This window comes from Gorilla gorilla, chromosome 1 (genome assembly GCF_029281585.2).
Source record: "Gorilla gorilla gorilla isolate KB3781 chromosome 1, NHGRI_mGorGor1-v2.1_pri, whole genome shotgun sequence".
Classification (NCBI taxonomy): domain Eukaryota; kingdom Metazoa; phylum Chordata; class Mammalia; order Primates; family Hominidae; genus Gorilla; species Gorilla gorilla.
The window spans coordinates 69073238-69098338 of NC_073224.2; the positions used below are offsets into that span (position 1 = coordinate 69073238).

Below are 25101 nucleotides of genomic sequence, written 5' to 3' on the forward strand. Positions count from 1 at the left end.
CCGTGCGCCCGCACTCCTCAGCCCTTGGGTGGTTGATGGGACTGGGCGCCGTGGAGCAGGGGGCGGCGCTCATCGGGGAGGCTCGGGCCGCACAGGAGCCAATGGAGTGGGTGGGAGGCTCAGGCATGGCGGGCTGCAGGTCCCGAGCCCTGCCCCGCGGGAAGGCAGCTAAGGCCCGGTGAGAAATCGAGCGCAGCGCCGGTGGGCTGGTACTGCTAGGGGACCCAGCACACCCTCCGCAGCCGCTGGTCCGGGTGCTAAGCCCCTCATTGCCCAGGGCTGGCAGGGCCGGCTGCTGCTCCGAGGGCGGGACCCGCCAAGCCCACGCCCACCCGGAACTCCAGCTGACCCGCAAGCGCCGCGCGCAGCCCCGGTTCCCGCTCGCGCCTCTCCCTCCACACCTCCCTGCAAGCTGAGGGAGCCGGCGGCTCTGGCCTTGGCCAGCCCAGAAAGGGGCTTCCACAGTGCAGCGGCGGGCTGAAGGGCTCCTCAAGTGCTGCCAAAGTGGGAGCCCAGGCAGAGGAGGCACCGAGAGCGAGCAAGGGCTGTGAGGACTGCCAGCACGCTGTCACCTCTCATATCTATGCTGACTGATGGAGTCAAGTGACAGGTAAGTTTTCTCCTAGACTCTTGGATTCTACAAGGATTGGATCAGGAAAACTCAAGGTAGGGGCACCAGCACATCTCTACACCAAGACTGTACCAAGCACCCACCATTATTCCTGGGCACATTTCATAGTGCACAGGTGGGTGGGGGAATTGGATGGTGGCACACACAAAGCACAAACAAAAAGCATACTTTTTATTATATTTAGATCTAATCCTTCACATGTGAATTACATATGAAGAGGAAACATAGCATAAACTGAGTAATATATGTACACTAAAGGTTTACCCCTTCTTCATTTGTGAATAAATATGCAGAGAGAGATATAGAAGACAGAATGGGAGAAAATAATAAAAGATTTTTACTCGTGGAAAAGAGTAGCTGTGCAAATAAAAATAGTTTAACAAACATGAGTCTGAGTCAGTTCGTTTTAGCATCAAGTAGATAGATGATAAATAGGTAGATGAAATAATTTTGGCTACTAACCAGCTTTAGAATACAAATATATTCTTTTTATTATTTTGATCAGGTTTAAATTTGCACCAAAAACAAGTTATGATTTTTTAATTGAAATTTCATTATTGACTAGTATACATAAATGTAGGTTTAATAGATGATTGCAGTGGCTAGTAAGGAACAGCTAATTCTTTCACCAGGCATAGCTTTTTCTTGAGTAATTATTTTATAATTAGTACTAATTTATAGTAATGAAATGTCTTCCTAGTGAAGGAAATACTGAATAATGTATTGACAGATAGCAAATGTTGAATAAATGATTGAGTATAATTTGAAAGCAATAATTAAATTCATGTTAGTTTGACAGTGAAATACATCGTGTACAAAATTTTTGGAATACATGGCGTTTTTTACAGAAAAATTATGCATTTGTATTCCAAACACAGAGATAGAAATACTCCAAGTATATGATAAAAACAGTATATTTTTCTGCTGATGTAATGTATGTTTACGATCTATGAAACTAGGTGAACATTTCAAACATTCAATCTACTTAACGTTATTAAATATTATACAGCTTAAAAATATATTCCATATTTGAACAGCTAATGATGATAATACGGTTCATCATTAGAATGTCACAAGTCAGGGCATGACTAAAGTAAGGAGCTAACTAGAAAGTTCTGCCCTAGATTTATTTTAGCACTGATAGTCAGAAATAGGTTGCCTTTACCAGGTCCTATCATTTCAACCTATGGATTTATTATTAAGGTGTTTGTATTATCACAGATAAAAATACATATCTATGTTTGTATGTAGCCTAGAACAAGAACTAAAATATAACAAATTAGAGAACAAAAATTATCTATATTATTTACCAAAAAGATGTTCTGAAGAGAACAACAGAGAACAAAATATCTCATGTGTCTCATGTTCTAATTATCAGTTTATCAGAGGCATTTGGGAAAGCAGAGGATCACTGTGAATTGAGGCTGTTGAAGTTGGCATAAAAAATTATAGCCTCTGGCCAGGCGTGGTAATCCCAGCACTATGGGAGGCCGAGACGGGTGGATCACCTGAGGTCAGGAGTTCAAGACCAGCCTGGCCAACATAGTGAAACACCGTCTCTACTAAAAATACAGAAATTAGCTGGGCGTGGTGGCACACTCCTGTAATCCCAGCTACTCCGGAGGCTGAGGCAGGAGAACCGCTGGAACCCAAGAGGCAAAAGTTGCAGTGAGCTGAGATCGCACCACTGCACTCCAGCCTGGGTTACAGAGTGAGATTCTGTCTCCAAAGAAAAAAGAAAACTATAGCTGCTGAGCTGGGATTCAGTGGGTATGTAAGAGTCACAGGGTAAACAGATCTACCCTGGATTTTGTGAAAAATATAAGCAAAGGGAAGTAAGCACAGCTTGGAGTACCACCATCTAATAGAAATGTCAGCCACAAATGCAAGCCACATGGGTAATTTTACATTTTCTAGTGGCCACATTAAGAAAAGTAAAAACAAACAAGTGAAGTTAAATTTAATAACATATTTAATGTAACCCAGTATATTCAACATATGATCTGAACTAGTAATTAATATAAAAATTATTAATGAGATATTTTACATTTTCAGACAATGCTTCTGAAATCCAGTACGTATTTTATACTGATAGCCTGTCTCAAAATGGACTAAGTGCCCTCCAAGTGTTCAATATCGACATATGGCTGGTGAGTGTGGCAGGTCAGCTTCATTCACTCTCCTCAGGCCTGACTGGCTGTGTATTTTCATAAGTGAAGAATTTTCTAGTGAATTCATGTGATGCGTTCATCAGAGAATAAGAAACGCAAACCATACTGATAGTTTAGAATAATGTACACATTTTATAAAAGGCTAAGCGAAAAGACCCCTGTCTCGTTAGGCCTCTCTGCTGCATTTGCCACTGTAGACTACTTCTTAAAACTACCCACTGATGCCTTCTCTCCTATTTCAGTGACGAGTGCACATTTTGCTTCTCAGTTAGGTCCTCTTTTTCTGCCCTTCAGTGTTAGTGTTTTACAAGGTACTTTTTTTAAAACCCCTTCTTTGTTCTCATTCTACAGGCTTTCCCAGGAGTATTTCAAGCTCTCATATATGCTGATGTTACTCAAGTCGTACCTCTAAGCTTTGCATCTGTTTTAAACTCTTCACAACCTCATCATCCTTCCTTTGCCACATATTCCTCTAGTCCATATTTCATGTTGTCATCACCATTTGTTCAATTAGAAACCCGATGGTGAGCCTTGATACTTCCCACACTCTTGCTAATAATCAGCAAATCCTGCTTATTTTACCAACTAACTATATATTGGTCCTTCTGTTCCTACATTTCTACTAAAACTGTTTCACCTCCTTTCCCTACTATCTATTTCTTGGAATGAGGCAAAGATCTTCATTGATTCCCTGTTCCGTTAATCATATACCCTCAAACCCATTCTCCCAACTTCTAACAAGGGGATGTAAAATGAACGTCGATCATCTTTACTCTCTTGCTTAAAACATTTCAGTGGCTGCCACTGCCTAAAGAAAAAGGTCCAGGGCCTCTAGTCCTCTTTATTCCCTTGTTCTTTAATTTTATTCCCTTATTACTTTCTGAATCAAACTTCACACCCTATCAATACAGAACTCCATGTAGCTTGCCACAAACATCAAGCAGTGTGTGCCTATTGAACCGTGTGAATCATGTTTACATATCTCCTTTTGCCCTCCACTTTCTTCAGCCCTGGACTCTTATTCAGCTATCAATAGCCCACATGTGTATCAAATCAATTTTTAAGGGTTATAAATTGACCACCATCAAAAACTGCTTCAGACTAAAATGGATTCTCTTGTTACAGCTATTGCAGTATTCAACATATATATTAAATTATCTTATGTAATATGGCTCCACCACTAAGTTGTACATATGTAGAGGGTAGTAATCAGTCATGTCCTATCTACTTTTGTATCTCTGATATATAGCACAGCGCTTTTTATAAGGATTTTCTGAACTCAACTGCAATCAGGCTAGAAACACAACCATTTTGTATGTTCACTCTCACATACAAACTTGTGTTCACATGTACATGCAAACAGAGTCAGGGCTACTTAGGTTAAACACAACACATATGAAGAGACCAAAATATTTTGTCAAATTAAAAGTTGAATATATGTGACAACGATGCAGCTCCCACAAAACTTGATTTGTGTTTCGACTGCCTTATTTAAAAATTATATGACACTTTCAACTCTAAAATTCCTTGTCTGCACCTGAAACATTGCGTTTAGTTCTTGGTAAACAGACACAAAAAGAGCCATAGTGATTAGTGTTGAAATATCCTCATACAATCCACGGTACCAATTAACCTCTCTAACCCTCAGTCTCCTCACCTGCAAAATGAGGAAATTAGGCCTCTGAGAACCTTCTTGGATCTCAGATTTTTTTAATTAAATGCCGTGTCAAGATAAGGAATAAAGAACAGAAGTAGAGTGAGAGGAAATAAAACAATACTTGCTTACCTCTCAATGTGTGCTTCATGCACCTATTAATACACAGATACATCATTTTGATTAAAACAATTTTATGAATCTAAACTTTTCAAAATGCATGGGTGTTTATATGACATTACAGAAATACAGGAGAAAGTGAATATGTTTTATTCTTTATAAGTCCAATAGATATTAAGTAACAATGCCCATAAACATTAATAATCTTTGTTTTATTTTTCTATCCCCAAGATAGAAAGAGTTGCTCTAAGATAATGTTGAATCTGAAAGGAATTTAATTCCTTATGTGGCCATTCCCAGAAAATCAATGGGATAATGCTGAGGTGTCAGTGCACTTTCATTTTGTTAGTCATGTCATGTATTAAAATCTTCATATTATTGTATGTGAAGTTCTGAGAGCCATTAAAAATATATGAACTCACTATGGCCTTAAGTGGTACCTAGAACATTTTTGTGTGCATTGTTAGTGTGCAATAAATTATTATTAGCTGAATTATGAACACTCTAGTAAAAAGTGTTCCATAAAGCATAATGGTATAGTTTTAGAAACATCACCAATGACCAAAAATACACTGAAAAGCAAAGTTTATGATGACAGTAGATAGAGTGGTCTGTGCTATTTTGGCAGTTTCTGTAGGTAAACATTAGTTTAATTAAATATTCTTTTATGTAAAGAGCAGTATTTATTGAAAAGATGCTGACAGTACAGTATGAATAAAATAAAAATAGACAGCTCACTCTTCTTTTCATCCCATGTCCAAAATAACTTCCTGGATGAAACCATTGATCATAGTTTGGTATGTAAAGATCTCCATACTTTCTGTGTTCTTGTAATGGGATGTCAAGTGTAACTTTTCCCATTCTACTGGAATTATTAGAAGCCGGAAGTGAGAGCAAAAGGTTACATGCTGACAATTAGAGCAAATGTCTTAACCTCTCTGATCTTCAGCTTCTTCATGTATACAGTGGGAAAAATAATGCATTTTCTTCCTAACTCATAGTATTTTTTCTTTTAATTGATATAATGCATGCAAAAGCAGTCTATAATTATAAATCATTACATAAATAGGGTATTATTCTGATTTATGTAGAATGAATATAATGCCACAATATAATGCCACAATATAATGCCAAAAACAGGCAAGGAGTCCTTTAAACCTATAAAAATATAATAGGCTTAAATACATTAATTAATTTAAATGTAAATTTTGTGTTGAAATAAGTCAAAATGCCTGTTCAACTGAAGAGCTTTTACTAAAACCAATATTTTTTAATATTTCAAAAACTATTTATGAAATTGCCATATATTATATAGCCTTTAAAACTTATAATGTTTTTTCTCTTGTTTCCAAATAATCCATTAAGTGAACTTTAGAATATAATCACATGCTGTACATTACCCTTATAGCAATAAAAGGCATGGACAAATACAGAAAATAATGTGCCTAAAATGGAAATAGTTGCAATTAGCTTGTGGAACTGCAACTTTTCAACACTTTACAAGTTTTTTGTTTAAAACATGTATTATTGTGTATCTCTTAATTTAAATACAGGGAAAAGTGAGAGAAAATCGAAGTTCTAGATGTTACTTCTTTACTACTTCTACTATACTTCTACTATACTTCTTTTACTTCTACTGTACTTCTACTATACTTCTTTTACTACTACTTCTTTACTATAAGGAGATAAAAAAATCTGCATATACCCATATAAGAAGTTATCTCAATGATCCTCTTTGTCTTACTTTGTTCCGAGTGTTATAACAAAATGCTATAAACTGAGTGGGTTACAAACAACAGAAATCTGTTTTTGAAAGCGTAGAAATCCAAGTTTCGTGTCTGGTGAGGGCCTGCTTTCTGATTCACATATGATGTCTTCTTGCGGTGTCTTCCAGTGGCAGAAGGGGCTAGCTCTCTCTCTGGAACCTCTCTCATAAGGGTACTAATCCCTATCATGAAGGCGGAGCCCTCATGACCTAATGACTTCCCAAAGGCCCCACCGCCTAATTACCATCACCTTGAGGGTTAGGATTGCAACATGTGAATTTGAACACTCAATCTACAGCAGTCCTATCATAGCACATCTCTAAAAACATAGTGGGAGTTAAAGGGGGAGAGGGATTCTTTCCATAGTGGCTTTGGACTTCACTAATACTGTTTATTTGTCTTTGCTTTTTAACATTATTTCTTCAAGACCAGAGCTCACAGTAGCTTGAAGAATTTTGAACTCTTGCTCAGACCCTCCTTAATTTGGGACAGGAAATGTTTTTTAGCTTTGTAGGAATCATTACCATTGGATACAGTGTTTGAAGAAAAATCGTGTTTACAGAAGTGTCTGTTTTCCTGTCACTTCTCTTCTTTCTGTCAGGGACATAGAGAGGACCAGGCCCAGACCTACCTTCCCAAAAATACAAGTCTAACAAAGAAGGCGAAAGACTTGGATGTCAGCATGTCAGCATGAATACTGTCTTCAACGCACGCATGCCAGCTAGATAGAGTCTTCATTCTTCATGTTAAAATTGTAGCAGCTGTATTGAGTGGGGGGCTGAGGGGACATAGCATGGTGAAAGTTGAGGCTGAAGGGGTCAGAAAAGCCTAGAGCAGCACATCCAGAAGCTTCAGAATTGTTCTGTGGGAAATAAGTAGCCATGGAATGGTTGAAACAGGAGGTCACCCAAGCAACCAAAAAGGATAGGCCAAGGAGGGGGCCATAGAAACAGGAGAACAAGAATCCCAGGGATTGGAGAACACTAAGTCCAGTCAATTTTCTTTGCATCTAGGGAAACTGAGGGCAAGAGAGGAAAAGAGACTTGTCCATGGTCACCAGTTGGCTTCTGAGGTTCAAAATAAGGGGGATGGGGAAATCCAAAGAAGATCTGTTCTTACTCTCTGAAAAGGACAAGCAAGTGATCATGGGGTCGCTAATTGGAACAACCAAGGACTAGATGGGCCACTTTGGGGGTTTGGTGGGTGGGAAACGGCAGCAGCAGGAATGTTTATTTTGATCAGCTTCTCTCATTTCATCTCCTCCTCCTACCCTCTCCCACTGAGAAAGCTTCCCTATGTGCTGGCTGTAGATGCCACCCCTCCGCCCCAACACACCTGCCCTGGCCCCACACAGCCACAGTGCTGGGTCACTGCCAAGGCACAGGACAGCCAGATGATTCATGCAAATGGCAAATCTACAAAGAGTACATTTCTGCTCTTAACTAAGGCCTGCAGAGGCTGCAGCAGCCCAGAATCCATCTCCATAAACATCTTCCTGTAACTCCACCTCCTTCAGACTGCAGACAGGGTTAGCAGGTCTGAAAGGGGGCAAAGCAGGGGCCTGCAGGGCCCAGGCATCGGGGTCAGGGTGGCTGTGCCCTGCTGCTGTCCCAGCCTGGGGAGATGCTGCCTGTCTTCACATCTGATCGCTCCCATCTTCCATTAAGCTCTGTCCATGGGCTATTTGTATTTTACTTTTCAGTTGAACTGAACATTCAACTTAGTAAAACTATATTTATCACTACATTATGTTTCAGGAATTTTAGTTTTATGTATATATAATGCACTAGATTAAATTCCAAAAGCTGCCATTTTAATTGGATTTAAATATTACCAAACTTTATGAAAAACTAGAAATTTTCTTGTTCACAAATAGCCAAAATCGACAGGGATGATACATAAAATAGCCTTAAAATGCTATTAAAAGCACATCTTTTCCCAGATAATTTTACTTCATGAGACTGACCTGGAACTCTGATCTCTATAATCTGTCTAGTTTTTAGATACATTAATGTTTAGTCTTTAAACTGGACAAAAAATATTGTGAAAGATAATTCCAAAATCAGCCTGTAACCCATTGCATCTCAGTGGATTTGGCAGCCTGATCTTTTCTCTGGTGTAACCCTGGCATCCCTGGTTTATTTAATTCTTTAAACTTTAATTAAAAAACAGCAGGAAAAGCCAAGAAGATAAGGCAGATGAAAATCCCTTTATAGCCTGAAATACAGTGAATACCAGTTTGAGAGAATGAGAACAAATTCTGTTCAAAAATGAATGTGACCCATGAAAATGTATTTCTTGTGGTCTATCATTTTGCAGAGAAAAACCATACCAATCTTTTGTCTTGTTGCACTAGAAATATCAGAATCAAGCATCTGAAAAACTTGTTTATCAGAAATACAATTCTTTAACCTAGCTTTTTCCCCCTTTTCCAGTATTATTTAAGCTTGTTGTTAAATCTACTGTATTGTGGTGTCAGGTTCATAAGCTTGCAATGCAATCTCCACTGAATGATGTGGCCGTTTCAATAATGTAGCAAATATGAGAATTTTGCTGTTGGTTTGTTGAAGGGCAAATTAACCTTCTAGCAATCTTCTGTGATATAGAAGTGATCTATTTGTAATAAAACTATAACCTGAATTGGGATCCAGAGGTTAATAAAAACAAGACACACTACCTAGCCCAGTGCCCTGTACATCAAATGCATTGAATACATGTTTACTGCATGTATAGATGAATAAATAAATAAGTAAATGAAAAAAGAAAGTGTTTGGGGAGGAGGAAAATAAAATAATGACTTTTAATACTAAAGAATATTTCTAGAAATTAATCTTGATAAAAAATTTTTAATAATTTCCATCTTTTCCACTGGTATAGTTAGTACATTTTAAGCTCAATTTCTTTATTGGGATAGACAAATCAAATATGCAGGTTTACTTATTTGGTTGTATTAACTTATTTTCATGAACCAAGCACAATTATGGACCATCACAACAAGGCAGTTTTGCTGTGTCTCACAAGGAGAATTTTTGGAAGGACCAGTGGTCCCTGAAAGTTTGCAAACTAGAGGCAGAAAACAAGGAAAGAGTGAAACTATAAATCACAGGAACAAATGCATTCACCCAGGACATGCACTCTGCTTTTTCCACAATAGAGTGAAACAGCTGTCTTCTGTGTTTACCTTTCCTACTGTTGGTGGCATTGTCATTCTCCCAGTCATCCCATCACAGAACTTGGAGCTCATTTTATAGCTTCCACAAAACACTGCCTGACTGCTTTAGTTTGTCTTCTCCCCTGGAAATTCTGGCTTAAATTTTTATACCCCAAGAACATAGTTCCTTTAAGAGAAAGGTTGACTCTCTGACCCATGCTTCTCCTTCTCCCTGAAAGTTGTATAAGTTCAGGTAGTTTTGAGTCATGCCAGGGTCCAAAGACCTTCAAAGAACAATTTATCTGTGACCACTCTATCTTCACTCCACCTTATTTGTTTGATGCTCTTAGCTGATCTTGATTTCTGACTTTCTTACAAACCTAGCTTTGTCTCAATGTTCAGACAGGTGTCCCCCTGCATTCTGCTTATTCCAGGGTGGAGAACCTAAGACACTGCCCTTCTTGTTCTGATATATGACATATGTGTTCTAATATATGACATATCTCCTATCGTTTTTCCATGACTTTACAATTGCTGGTGGCACACCCCCTGGCGTGTTAACCAGAACTCATAATCTCTGCTGAGGTTATCCTGCTGTTCTTTAAGATCCTTCTTTAAGTTATATCTACTAAAGTCTCCTATTATGACTCCACAACTCTTCGCAGCTCTTTTTATTTTTCTCAGATGCAAGTGAATATTGGTCTCTTGTACTAACTAGTGTCAGTGTCAATGGTGCAAGACTGGTGATGGAGTAATAACTGGTGCTGTAATTGTCATTTTCTGAGTACCAAAAGATGTTTGTGTGGTCCTGAAGTCTTCAAGTGCACTGTTCATTATTTATATACTAACTAAATAGGACAATTTTACTCCTTAAATAAGCATATAATGTTAGGATTTATAAAATAGAAATGCTTCAGTTGTGGAATTCAGATTAACTTGTGTCATTATTTACTTCTTCCATAGGTGCACAGTAATAGTACTAGCAGCAGAATTGCTGTTATGTGCAATTGAGACATCCCACACACCTTTTCCATATTGATATGGGTCATCAAATATACCCAATGTATGATGAGAGACTTTCTGATTATTCATCATTATTGGGTCGACTGCTGCTCATAGAATTTTGCTTGTATTTTCTTTATTTGCTCTCACAAATAGAACCTATTAGCAGGATTTATTACTATCCTTGTTTTGGAAATGAGAACAATAGAGCAAAAAAGACTTAAGTAATTCACCTAAGCTCACACTATAAGTAATTGAAGAGAGACAGGAAATCAAGCAGTTTTACTGGAGAGCCAGTGCCCTTAAGCACTTTACCTCATAGAGTTTTTTTCCCTGTATGCCAAGGTTTGTATCAAATTCACTATTGGCTTATGTCAATTTGGCTATTAATAAATATTTTTTGACAGTAATGATGAGAATACCAAAAGATATCACAGATAGTTCTGGCAGCAGGAGAAAAAAAAGAAAAAAAGAAAACTCAAGGCTGTGTGTGTGTGTGTGTGTGTGCGTGTACATAAGCCAAAAAGCAAACATTACTTAGAAAGTTAATCAATATTTTGTTAAGCACCTAGTAGACGTTGGCATTGTATTCACTGGCAACCAAACATAGTTGCTTCCCTGAAACAGTGTCTAGTCAAGTTAGGGAGACAGTCAAAAGTAATGTTTTGTTCGTAGTAGAGGTGTCATAGGACACCTTATGAATCATAGAGCATTCATAGCAAGGAAGGCTTCTGGCCATACATAGCAGGGAAGACTTTTGGAAGAACAAAACAATTAAGCTCAGAACTAAGGAGATAAGTCAAACTTTTTCACGTTAAAGGGTCCTGATGGAGAGTGATCAGTCCATGCAGAGAGAGAAAAAAGTGTATTGGAAATTGTGGAGGGTTGCTGTTGTGCAAAGCAGGAGTGACAGGGAGGGGTCGGAAGTGATCTCCTATTTATGAGATATTTTTATAACTTTCTATGAAAATCCCTCATCCTCTGGGAATGAGTCTGTAGAAATGGTGGGCACAAGTAACAGTGTTTTTCCCACCTGACTCTGCCCTGTAGCCACTGTTGATAGATCTAAGGGTGGGCAAGTGACCCAAAGTGCCACATTTGAAGTCTTTCCTAGGATTTCTCAAACTGGCACCAATAAGAGCAAAGCATTTCCTTCCCAGTGATTTGAACTTCTAAGTCAGTGTAACATAAGAAGTCTTTGTTTCTTCTCATAGAATAGAAGATGATTTGGAGTAAGAGAGAAGCAAGAATAAGAAACAAAGTGAGTACTGGAAAAATGTTTCTCCCGAGAAACAAGGTCCAGGAGAAACCGTGGATATTTATGATGCTCCAGGTTTATCCTTTCAAATTTCCAATTTGCCTAAGTGTTTAGGGTTGGATTCTTGCTCCTTGAACCCAAAGAATCAAACAATAAAATGATTTGTTAAATTGGTGCAATGTGTGTTGTATGTGTGTGAGACTGGAACCCTCTAAGAGCTCAAAGTGGCAAGGGGCAGAGATAATATAAAGGTATGTTTTCTAGTTGGTCAGTACATATCACAAGCATAGAGGAAAAATGTTGATTTAGGACAGAACATCCTGAAATAAAGAAATATCATGAGATCTCTTCTTAAAAGAGCTTCAGAATTTGTTTTTACTATCAGAAATTCTTTGGTGGCAAAAGCAATTCACAACATCTGGAGCAGAATGTAAGCCATAAGGCAGACATAACCTTCCCCTGTACTTAGAGTCAAGGTACAGAGAATGTTCGTATATCGCTTACCCTCACACATGTGTAGCCTCCTTGATTGTCAACCTCCCCCTCCAAGCAATACATGTGTTTCAGCAGATGAATCATACATTTATACATCATTATCACCCAGAAAGCATAGTTTACCTTATGATTCACTCTTGGCCATGTACATTCTGTGGGTTTGGATAAAGGTATAATGACATGTATCCACCATTATAGTGTCATACAGGGTAGTTTCACTGCCCTAAAAATCTACTGTGATCTGCTTACTCATTTCCTCTTCCCCCAACTTCTGGCAACCATTGATGTTTTTACTCCATAGTTTTGTCTTTTCCAGAATGTCATATACTTGGAATTATATAATATGTAACATTTTCAGATTAGCTTCTTTTACTTAGTAACATGCACTTAAGTTTCTTCCACGTGTTTTTGTGGCTTGATAGCTCATTTCTTTTTAGCACTAAGTAATATTCCATTGTCTATGTGTAGCACCATTTTTTAATCCATTCATCTACTAAAGAACATGTTGGATACTTTCAAGTTTTGGCAATTATTAATAAAGTTATAAGCATTCCTGTGCAGGGGTGTGTGTGTGTGTGTGTGTGTGTGTGTGTGTACACTAGTCTTCAACTCCTTTGGGTAAATAGCAACGAATGTGATTAGTGAATTATATAGTAAGAAAATGTTTAATTTTGTAAGAATCTGCCAAACTGTCTTCCAAAGTGGGTGTACCATTTTGCATTCCCACCAGCAATGAATGAGAATACTTGTTGCTCCACATCCTTGCCAGGATTTGATGTTGTCAATGTTTTTGATTTGGGCCATTCTACTAGGTGTGTGATAGTATCACACTGTAGTTTTAATTTGCATTTCTCTGATGATCATATGATGAGGAGCATCTTTTTATATGCGAATTTGTCATCTATATATCTAGAATAGTGAGCCCAGAAATAGACCCACATAAATACATACTTTCTCTACTGGTCTTTGACAAATGAGCAAAGGCAATACAATGGGGAAAAGGTAGTGTTTACAATAAATAATGCTAGAACAACTGGACAACCACACTCAAAAAAAAAGTGAATCAAGACACATACATTAAACCCTTCACAAAAATTGACTCACAATGGATCATAGAACTAAATATAAAATCCCAAACTGTAAAACTCCTAGAGGATAGCATAGAAGAAAATCGAGATAATTTAGAGTTTGGTGATGACTTTTTAGATACAACATCAATGGCATGATCAATGAAATTAATAACTGAGATGGATGTCATTATAACTTAAATTTTCTTCTCTGTTGAAGATATGTCCAAGAGAATAAAAAGAGAAGAAACATACTGGAAAAAAAGATTTGCAAAAGACGTGTCTCATGAAAGACCGTTATCCAAAGTACAAAAGGAAGTCTTAAAAACCAAGTTACCAAAGAACACACTTTAAAAATGAGCCAAAGACTTTAATGGGTACCTCATCCATTATATGATTACGTTAGGCATAATTTGAATTAGTTTCCTTAGACACAGATTTTACTCTGCTTAGTGTCATTAAATAGCCTAGTGTCTTCTGACACTGGGAAGTGCTCAGAGATGGAGGTGTGTGCTGTTACTGGAACTAGGAGTCACAGAGTCACAGAGGGTATTTTCCTCCTCTACAGCCCAGTTGTATCTATTAATGTACTTTTTACCCAAATGGCTGACTTTGCTTGCCCAACACAGAAAAGTGGTGAGTTAGAAAAGTGAATCAAGTTCTGATATTCAGTAAAGCCCGAATTGAGAGATGGAAGAGTAAGTGTTATTGTTGAAGTGGTGGAATTGGAGCTGAAGATGAACTTGTCAAGGAAGCCCCTTGAAGTGTCTTTGGAATACATGCTAGTTGATGTGACCAATAGACAACTGATAGATAGATGGTGTCTAAATCTTCAGAAGTGATGTGGCCGGAGGTGAAGAATCAAAACTCGGTGCACGTAGATGATAATTTCTGCAAAAGGACTGTAAGAGATTGCTCAGGAGAGGACACGGCACATCAACAAACTGGAGAAGGGCAGGCATGACCAGCCTCTTATTAATATAAACAAAAATCTCTTTTTTAGGTTTCATGGAAGAACTGCGTAATCTTTAATAATAATAAATGTGCTCTTTTAAACATTTTTACTGAAGACCCTTGATGTTTTCATTCTACTATGACATACACACCACTATCTTCTTTTGTCAGGAGCCCAGGTGAAATCTAACCACCCATGACTAAAATAGTGAATTTAGGAAATACTGTCTTCACCTTCTATGTCCATTACTTTCCTGACTAATTTCCATTCACTGGTATCCTTCTTTGACTCCCTGTCTACCTAGAATGACTACAAAGTAACAAGCTTGGGAAAAAGCTGATACTTTTAGTCAGATAAGTCTTCCAATGCCTTTTAAATGATACTGCAAAGAAAGCTGTAGAGTTTCCCTGGGCTTAAAGCCAGCTCTGCTAGCATCCTTCCTAGACTATTTTATCTAAAGACATTCTCTCATTGGATACCCCTCTGTTTGAACACATTTCTTTAGACTTGGCACAGAAATAAAAGAAAGATTTCACATGGCATAGTAAGCTGAATAATGGTCCCCAACGGTATCAGGTCCTAATCCTTGGAAACTGTAAATGTTACTTAACTTGGGGGAAAAAAAGTGTCATTTCAGATGCGATTAAAATAAGAATTTTGAGATGAGGGGGTTATCCTTGATTATGTGGTTGGTCCCTAAATGTCACCACAAGTATCCTTATAAGCGCAAGGCAGAAAGAAATTTGACGTATACACAGAAGAGAAGACAATGTATACATGGAGTATAGAGAAGTGATATGGACATACATCCAGGAATGTTGGCAGCCACTAGAGGCTGGAAGAGAAAAGGAAGGAGACTTCCCTAGAGCCTCCAGAGGAAGCATGGCCCTGTAACACCTTGATTTTGGCCCAGTAATGCTGACTTTGGACTTCTGGCTTTCAGAAAATGTGAGAGAATAAATTGCTTTTGTCTTCAACCACGAAGTTTGTCGTCTTTTTTTACAATACCCACATGAAACTAATATACATGAGACCAAAACCTACCTTTTATGTGCTTCTCTGTCCCCTTTGCCCATCGTTTATATCTAGTTGGTCTTGCTTTCTATATGACCTTCCACATGTATTTATGTAAATTTTATTTTAATTGCAACCTGTCTGTATTTCAGATTCAGCCCTGTGCTCTGTTCAATCCACAATATCATCCTAGAGAAAAAAAGAAAAAAGAATGCATGAGGAGCAAACTTTATCAAGCAGTAGCCACTCACACTAAAAATGAAAACAATAAATCGGTGTGTATTTTTTAGAAATAAAATTGTTATTTAAAAAAATTCAGGTTAAGTTAAACAAGAGTTAGATATTCTATAGTAGAAAAATTATTAGTTCCCAAGTTTTCAGTTATGATTTTGTAATATGTGATCTTTCCCATAGGCACTTGAGTTTTTGTTTGCATATTGTGACAGTCAGGGTGTCAGTGATAGCAGATATGCATGTAGCAGGGTCACTGGTGCTTGCCAACTATTTTAATCCTCCAAACACACATTTCCTGGCACCCTTTCATTTAAGTATGCCATGCCCATGTCAATGAAATATAAGCAGCAGTTACACATGTCAATCTTTGCCTGAGGCAGTTAAATTTCTTAGGGCTATTTTCCAGGGGCTCTGCTTCTCTATAGCAGTGACCAAGGAGAGCATGGGTAGCAGACAGTGTATTTGGAACATGATGGAGCCTCCATCAGCCAGAGGGTGAGTCCTGCTGACCTGTGTGGACCTGTAATGGGAGAATTAAATTTTCATTGTGTTTAACCACTTTGATTTTTGTGCTGGCTATTGCAGCACATCCTAGCCTACTGTGATAAAGGGAGGGTGTTTCTTTCCTGTTCCTAGGTTTCTGAGAATACTAGTGTTCATATCGAGAACTGGTAAAGAATTTGAACTTACTTATGATTTCTTAGTAACTTCTCATGAAAGAAATTCAAAATTCAGAAGAAAATACCTCATTAGCTTAACCTGAAATTTAGCACAATCTGAGATAATGAGAAATAGTGGATTTTAAAGAACGAATGAGAGTACATAATTTATATGCAATAGTATATACATGTTCATAAACACATTTTAATTATGACTGTGAGACACATACACTCATCTTATATTCCTTTCAACAGGTTTAAACTCTCAATTTCTTGCCAAAAGTGGTAGCTGGAAAATGTTGTTTTTAAAAAGTACAATATAAAAAATGTTGTTTTAAGAAACTATAACGCAACTTGTTTTGCTTTAAGTAACTACATTGATAGAATTTTACAAATCTTAGGAATTTTAAATAGAAAAAGTCTTAGAAGTTTGATGATGTATTTCAGTATTAAAAGTTATTTTCGTTATGGTTAGTAATACACTTGAAATAGAGCTATACAAGATCATGGTTAATAATATATGCATAGTAATAGTTTTATGTCAAGATATTTTAGAGACAAAATATTGCTAATATAACTAAAATATTTGACTGATTCATTTAGCTAAAACAACAAACTGGTTAGGAAGATTGACTTTTTATGTACGGAAAGATAGTTACTAATTCATCATATCTTCTGAACCATAGATAATCTGTAGTTTCTTGTCCAAGAATTCCACATTAAAAATGTTCTCATTGAAGTTCTCCATCAGATGTGAAAGCTTACAGAATTCTCCAGAGAGCTTTATAACAATCAAACTTACAACCGCTTAAACAATGTGTCATTATTTAAAATCTTTAATAGTAAATATGAAATGCACACGATTGAAACAGAAAATAGCAAGCAGAAATCCCTCAGGAAGTTGACTATAGGGATCATTCTGGAATAGAAAAATTTAATGATCCATAAAAATAGAATAATAATCAAATTTCTAGACATAGGAAGACATTAATATAATTATAGCAGAGGTACTAAGAAGATCATAGTACTGTGGGGAAAGGCAACTGTGTTGATAAGCAAGTAAAATCATTATTTTGAAACTAATAAAAATTCTTCCATTTTATTGAAAGTCATGTCTATCTAAAATCTATTTCTATTAAAACTTAACTGGAAATCTGATCTATGAGGTTGTGTGTGTGACTGAATTGCACCAATTTCCCACCGGATGTATTGCAATGAATATATATAGCAGTATTTCAAAGTCAACATTTATTTATTTTAAATAATCTTTAGTGTATTCAAGGGCCAAAATGAAATATCAAAAGGGATATTGAAAGATAAAATAGCTTACACAAATGGAACAAATTGAGGTGAGAAGAAAGTATCCCCTTGATTCCCTTCATCTTGTATTTAAAAGTAACAAATCTGAAGTCATTTAGTAAAACACATTTCCAGCTCAACAAAATTCATACATAATTTTCACTTCCATATGAGGCTTCTTATATTCAGTCAGTTTAATTATCTACAACCCTTGAATGACATTTTTTAATCCTCTGTGGTTCACTGAAAACCCTTGTAAAATATAACTAAGTAGTGTGTTCATTAAAATGTCAGAAACATTTTCAAGTCCAAGTAGTACAGCATATTATTCCTAAATGTAGTAATAATACAATAACTATGCCAGGAGGGTGTAATTAGCAACTATTTGAATGAACAATTGTCTTAAATTATTCAGCATCTTCATGCATAGCATCTTAATTAAGAAACAAAATTATTTTTAAGTTCATCCATAGGAAAAAATATGAAAATAAGCTTAATAAAGAATGCAAGTTGGATGAGCCTATTTAATATGTTTTATACATAAAGTAGCTGCAATTGTTTTGACAGGACACTTCAAATGTCATTAATGTTGACAGAATATTACAGTTTACACAGAATTTCAAAAAATGTGGCAGTGATTGTATTCTACTTGTATCTTCACTGTAATTGTTGAGAATATAGAATTGAGAGTACCAATTGCCATATTCGGTTGAGTGTGCATTAACTTTCAACAGAGGTATAATCAAATCCTTGGGTGACAATCTTGTATCTCTTCATCACCAGACCTTGCTCAAGTTTTGCTACAGGGGCTACAAAGACTATTGTTGACACATATGTGAGTTTTCCAGGGGCTCTGCTTCTGGAATCATACAAAACATGATCACTAACAAATATAATAATATTACATTAGAAATTAATAACATTAGGATATAGAGCAAAAGAAAAGTGAAAACATATATGAGTCATTCAGATGGCTAGCATTCCTTAGCAGCTACTGAGTGAGTTTGTATAGGAGTAGATGTTATTTTGAAACACATAAACATCTTGAGCTAAAACTTCCTCTCTTGCCTCTGCCTGAAAAAGAGAAACTGGCCTTGTTGCCTCTCTGTTTACCCTACCACAGTGGCTGGACTATCTTTAGGAGACCATCATGTTCCCTAAGTAAAGAAATTTCTCCCAGTCTACCTTAAGTAGCTGGATTTTGAAATAATTACAGTAAATGTAGGGGCACCAAAATGTTCCATAAATAGACTAAACACTACAGTGAAAAGAAAGAGATTGAGAAACTAGAAATTTTAAAAAGGAAGATACAATTATGTATTATATTAGAGAAACAGTTTAAGGATAATACTAATTGAAAATATAAGGGTATCATTATGATACCCAAAGCACCAACAATAACAAAGCTGATGCAACTGATGTAGACTTCAAAACAAAGAGGGATATTTCATAATGACAAAAGCATCATGTTATCAAAAAGACACACTTCTAAATGTGTATGTACCCCCCCCCAGAAAAAGCTTTAAATGCATTAAGCAAAATTTGACAGAACTTAAGGAAGAAATAAATCAACAAACATGATTAAAGACTTTAACATCCATCTCCATGAATGATAGAACAAGTCAAGGGTAAAATAAAGCAAATGTATAGGATATTTTAAAAATGCAATCAACTAACTTGGCCTATTGACATTTATAGAATATACATCCAGCAATCAAAGAATACACATTTTTTTCTATTGCACAGGAAATGCTCATTAAAATAGATTATGTTCGGCTATAACATCTCTAACATGCATCTTAATATATTACAAAGGATTGAAATCATACAAAACATGATCACTAACAAATATAATATTACATTAGCAATTAATAACATTAAGATATAGAGGAGAAGAAAAGTGAAAACATTTCAAAAGAATTCGTTAGTCAAAGAAAAGGAAAAAGGAAAAATATAAACATCTTAAAAGAATGTGATTAAAATATAATATAAAACATTTAGGGGTTACAGCTAAGGTTTAATAATTAGAAGAGATGTATAAAATCAGTTATCCAAGCTCTTTCCTTAAGAAGATAGAAAAAGAAGAATAAAATAAATGAATAGTGTCAGAATAACAAAATTTTTTTATGAAGAAAAAAGGAAACCTCGACCCCTTACCTCAGTTGATAAACAAAAATTAGTTTGAGATGCCTCTTAAACCTAAACATATAAGCTAGGACCATTATCCTTCTAAACGACAACATAGGAGACTATCTTTTTCACTTTGGGGTAAAGATTTCTTTAACAGAACACAAAAAGCACTAATTTTGAAAGAAAGAAAAAAGTCATATGGAATTTCATCAAAATTTAAAATTTCTGCTTATCAAAAGTTGCCATTAAGAAAATAAATAAGCCACAGACTGTAAAACATATTCAGAGTTCATATATCTTCAAAGGATTCATATTCAAAATACATAAAGTCATTTAAAAAAACACTTAAAAGACAGCCAGCCAAAATTTGAAATTAAGCCAAATATTTAAATGAACACTTTACAAAAGAAGATACATGAATAAGCAATATACGCATGAATAAGTGCTCAATATCATAGTCAATAGGGAAACACATATTAAAAACACGAGATCCCATTTCACATTCACTAGAACATTTAAACAGACAGACAATTCTATCTTAACGTCAGTGAGCGTATGGAGCAAATGGAACTCACATCTATTGCCATTGAAGAACAATCGGTAACTTCCTATAAAATTAAACGTCACTTGACCACATGACTTAGCAATTCTATTTTGGGGTATTTACCTAACAAAAATAAAAACACATGCCCAGAAAAGAGATGTGAAAAAGAATGTTTAAAGTAGCCATATTAATAAATAGCTAAAAATTGAATCAAACTCCCCCCCATAAAACTCCCACAAACAACAGAAGAATATACAAACTATACAATCAAATATTACTCAGCAATAAAAATCAATGGACTACTGATACATCTCAAAATAAAAAATGGTATAAGGTTAGACACTCAAGTATACTCACCCTGTGATTACACACACACAGATACACAAGCATATATATTTGTAGCTATAAGTATTAGAAAGTGGTTGCCTTTGGGAGGGATTTAATTCACTAAAAAGTGGTCTTGTATAACTTTATGAATAGAAATACACCAATACACACTATATACATGTAGGATAGCAATCAAATGCATATATGCAATAGTCAGAACTCAACTTGGATTCTTAAAATCTGTGCATTTTATCATATAAAATTAAATCAATAAAAATTTGAAACTTGATACGTGAATTAAATTGATACATCCAATAAAAAAGAGAATGACTAAACTGAAAGTGAAGTCAATAAATTTATAGTGACCTGAAGCACAGAATAAATATACACACAGAAACACAATTTTATATATATATATGTGTGTGTATATATATTTATAAAAAAGCATTTGAAACATATAGGAAACAGAGAGGAAAAGGGATAAGGCTGGCAGTTTTCTTATCAAAGGAATTGATGGAAGCAAACAGACAAAAGAATGTCATTTTTAAGTACAAAGAAAATCATTGCCAACCTAGTATTAAACTGATACCTAACAGATAAAAATTAATTTTCAGAAAAACAAAAATAAAGAAATTTATTGCCAATAGGCCAATACTAAAAGGATTATTAAAGGAATTTCCTTAGAAAGAAGAAATGTAATTTGACAGAATCATGAAAATGCAAAAAGTAAAGAAGAGTAACAGAATGCTAGCTGTAAGTGACTATTGTCTGTAAAAAGCAATAACAAAAATGTTTTGTGGAATATAAGATAAATTCAGAATCAAAATTCACAACAACAATAACATAAAAGGCAGGAATAATTCAATAGAATTAGAATGTTCCAAGGTTCTAACACTGTCAGAAAATTTGTACATGTAATAAAGCAATGTAAGTACAACTACAAGGTAGTAAGCAATGTCTATTGTGCATGTGGTAACTTTAGAGTAATTCAATGTACACAATAGTGCATAAAAATTACAAGTATAAAAAGCAAAAAGAAAAGAAAAAATGAAATGTTAGAAATTTTCAGTATTCTAAAAGAAGGAAGAAAGAGACAAAAGAACTTAAAACATGAGACTTGAACAGAAAGCAAATAGTATAATGGTAGTTATGAACCAAATATATTAGTAATGACATTAAATATAATTAGACTACTAAAATTAAAAATATATTATTGTAATAATAGATATTTCTAAAATCTCAACATGTATTACTTAGATCCCTCTAAAATATTAGTAAATTGAAAAGTTAAAAGCAAAAGGATAAAAAATGTTATACAATGCAAACCCTAAACAAAAGAAAGTGGCTATAGCTATACTAATATCAGGCAAAATTATTTCAGTCAAAGGTTTTACTAGAGATCAACATGGATATTTCAGAGGGATAAGGGTATTAATTCTCAATAAAAAATAGCATTTAATATTAAATATGAAGGTATCCAATCATATAACCTTAACAATATAAAACTATAGAAATTTTTTCAAGATAATCCATGTTAAAGCATCTAACAGTGTATAAGAAGATGATGCTCAAATGTTCATTCTCAATCACTCACATAAAATCAGAAAATAATTGGAGTTCAGGAGTACTGGGATGTGCCTCCTACTCTGCAACTAGCGGGCTGTTAAGATTTCTGTCTCTCAATTTAATCAATCAACAATTGAGTGATTTGATCCTATGTAGTCCTAACATTTCATGATTCTAAAGAAGGAAAAGTACTAGTAATGTTTCAATGGATTATATAAAAAGGCATTTTGATTTTTGTTAGAGAACTACCTCACAAGCTCTGTCTCACAAACTCTGGAGCAATGTGGTAGCATGAGATAAAACTTGGTGTTAACATTTCTGTACACCGACTAGCCTCCAAGTTTGGCAACAGTGAGATGCTGGAATTTGTGGTGCCAACTCACACTGGCTCTATTATGTATTATACTCCTGCTGTGTACCATCCCAAATGTTCAGAAGAAAACACTGAAGCTCAGGGAATTTGGTTATTTGTCTAAGTCCTGATGGATACCAGGGCTTCTGAGTTCTCATCTCCCTAAGTAAATTGTCTCAAGATTTAATTCAAACGTCTGAAAAATTTCATGATCAATTAAGTTGTTAGAACGATTCTTAATTTGTTTCACAGAGAAAGAAGATTTTAGAGTTCAAGCATTCCTTATGTAATGTATCTATCCAATCTCATTTGATAGACGTTGACATTGATTGACTGGCATAGAGCGATTGCTAATAAATGTTTGTTGACTGCATTAATGTGGTATAATTGAGTAACAAGGCACAGAGAGTTCAGATTTGGCCACCAATTAGCTATGTGATTTCTGACTTCAATTCCCCTAATTATAACTACTTCAAATTTACTAGTTTCAGATACTAGTTTCAAATGTCTGTGATTGTATAAATCTAAGTGACTTGCCCGAGGTCACTTACCCATCTGGTGATAGAGCTCGTACTGAGACCTGCTATTAAAATAAGTTTTCTTTTAAAACAATTATCTTTCATGCCAACTACATTTTTGAACTGCAGAATATATGCTTAAGGGATTCATTTTATAGTATTGGCTGCTATTGATTCCTCAAGCCAGTTTCAATGATAACAGCCTACAGTGCCATCTTCAGATTAAATACTGCAGCTAGGACTCCAACTAGCACATAATGCCTAGTGGAGGACCTCCATTTACTACACCTTTACTATGTGCAAGAAAATATTCTAAGTGTTTCACATTGACCTCCTGAATCCACACAATAATGCTGGGGGTAAGTCCCAGTAGTACCTCCATTATACAATAAAAAATCTTAGGTACGTGTATACACACACACACACACACACACACACACGTTGCCCAAAGTTATATAACTAATAAATGCCACAGTGAGTATTTCTGTTATCATTGTATAGTTAGTTGTTTTGTTTTAGAATCAGGATAATAATTACATTGCTTTTCCTAGCAGGAAAGAAAATACAGTGCATATTAGGACAGTTTTAAAAATACAGACTTTATATACAATAAACAGCTATAAGACTAAAATCCTACATGTCAGACTGAAGTAAGTACTAAATGCAGATTTTAGATCAGTAATAGCAATCGAGGGTTTAAAACATTTCTGCTGCACTTGTAACTGTAAATAGATGCGGTGAAGGAACAAGTCTAGGTTAACACAAAACTATTTCTCCTTCCCTCAACTCCAAAATAGAAAGGACATTTTTCAAGAATGAGAAGAAATGAAGCTTTTAGTTTTGATGAAATCAAGTGTATTCAGAAATCAAACGTAATGCATTGTTTTAACAATCCATTAGACTAGTGATTCTTTCCTCTATTGCACCTGACATTCTTTTCAAAATATCACCAAATGCTGACATGCCATCATTTGACAGAGATTGCTTGTCAAAAATGAAATATATTCTTAGAGTGTCTTTCACTAATAACAGTCCTCACAGCTGTGAGAACAAGTAACAACGTTCCACTCCTCCCATCCTCTTTTATTATCTCTCTTTTCTAAAGTGTCAACTTGCAGAAATCTTTAATATGTGGAAGATGGCTCTATTAAACCATAAACACCCCTAAATTCATAAGATGGCACAGCCCACTGAAATACCAGTAAGTTAAGAATGAGGTGTATAGTTCAATGCATTAGTAAAAATCTGCTTATATTTTTCAAAACCTACCAGCTAATCTATTTTCAGCTTGTAATATTTTCATTCGAAAAGGACTTTGTACATTTCAGTTAGAAACAAACCATTAAATCGTGTGAGGATTATTGCATAAATAATAAATGAACAGAAAAATTGGGTCATTTAATTTTCTTCACAAAGGAATGGACTCTGGATTAATATTAGAAAGTTCTTTGGAAAGTGAAATTCACTATTTTGTCAAATAATATTCACAGTCTTTCTGTTTTGATTTTCCAAAGCACCCATAGTGTAATTTTATAACCTGCATGCATCTAAATATGCATGCATATTTTAAATACAATTAAATAAATTTAACATAGTAAATAACATTCTTTAAGAACACAAAACTTTTAAAGGCACATGTTTGCTAAATAAATATATTAGAATGCAATCACCTTATATTACATTAGCCAAAAAAAAAAACTAGGTTTAAACATGACACACACACACATTCATACATACAAAAAAAGTTTAAATCAACATTATTCATAATATTGAAACATAGAAAATAAGCCAGATAGAGACGGACTGATTAAACAATGCTGGTATTTATTTAGCAAATGGCAACATAGCTATTAAAATAATGGTATAGATCTGTATTTATTGAATAGGCAATTTTATGACATATTACAAGATAAGTAAATCAAATTTCTTTTGTACATGGATATATAGATATAAAAATGGCATAGATATATATTTTGTTTTATAGGCTGATATCTGCAGTCTAACAATTTTTTAACTCCTGTATCAGTTTGGGTTCACCAGAGAAGCAGAACAAGTAAAATAAATGTGTGTGTGTGTCTGTGTGTGTGTGTCTGTGTGTGTGTGTGTGTGTGTCCGTATAGAGCGAGAGATTGTGGGGAGAAAGAGAGAGTAGGGACAGAGAGGGAAAGAGTTCAAGGAAGTGGCTTTT

General features: G+C 35.4%; 1 long non-coding RNA gene across 1 annotated transcript in view; it reads left to right on the forward strand.

Annotated features, from left to right (window-relative positions):
• Window positions 1-504: 504 nt before the first annotated feature.
• The window catches only part of LOC129531640 (uncharacterized), a 128224-nt gene continuing 103627 nt past the window's right edge, over window positions 505-25101 (forward strand). Inside the window, exon 1 of the long non-coding RNA XR_008676940.2 lies at window positions 505-610. This is a non-coding gene — a long non-coding RNA (uncharacterized lncRNA). The remainder of the gene's footprint in view (window positions 611-25101) is intronic.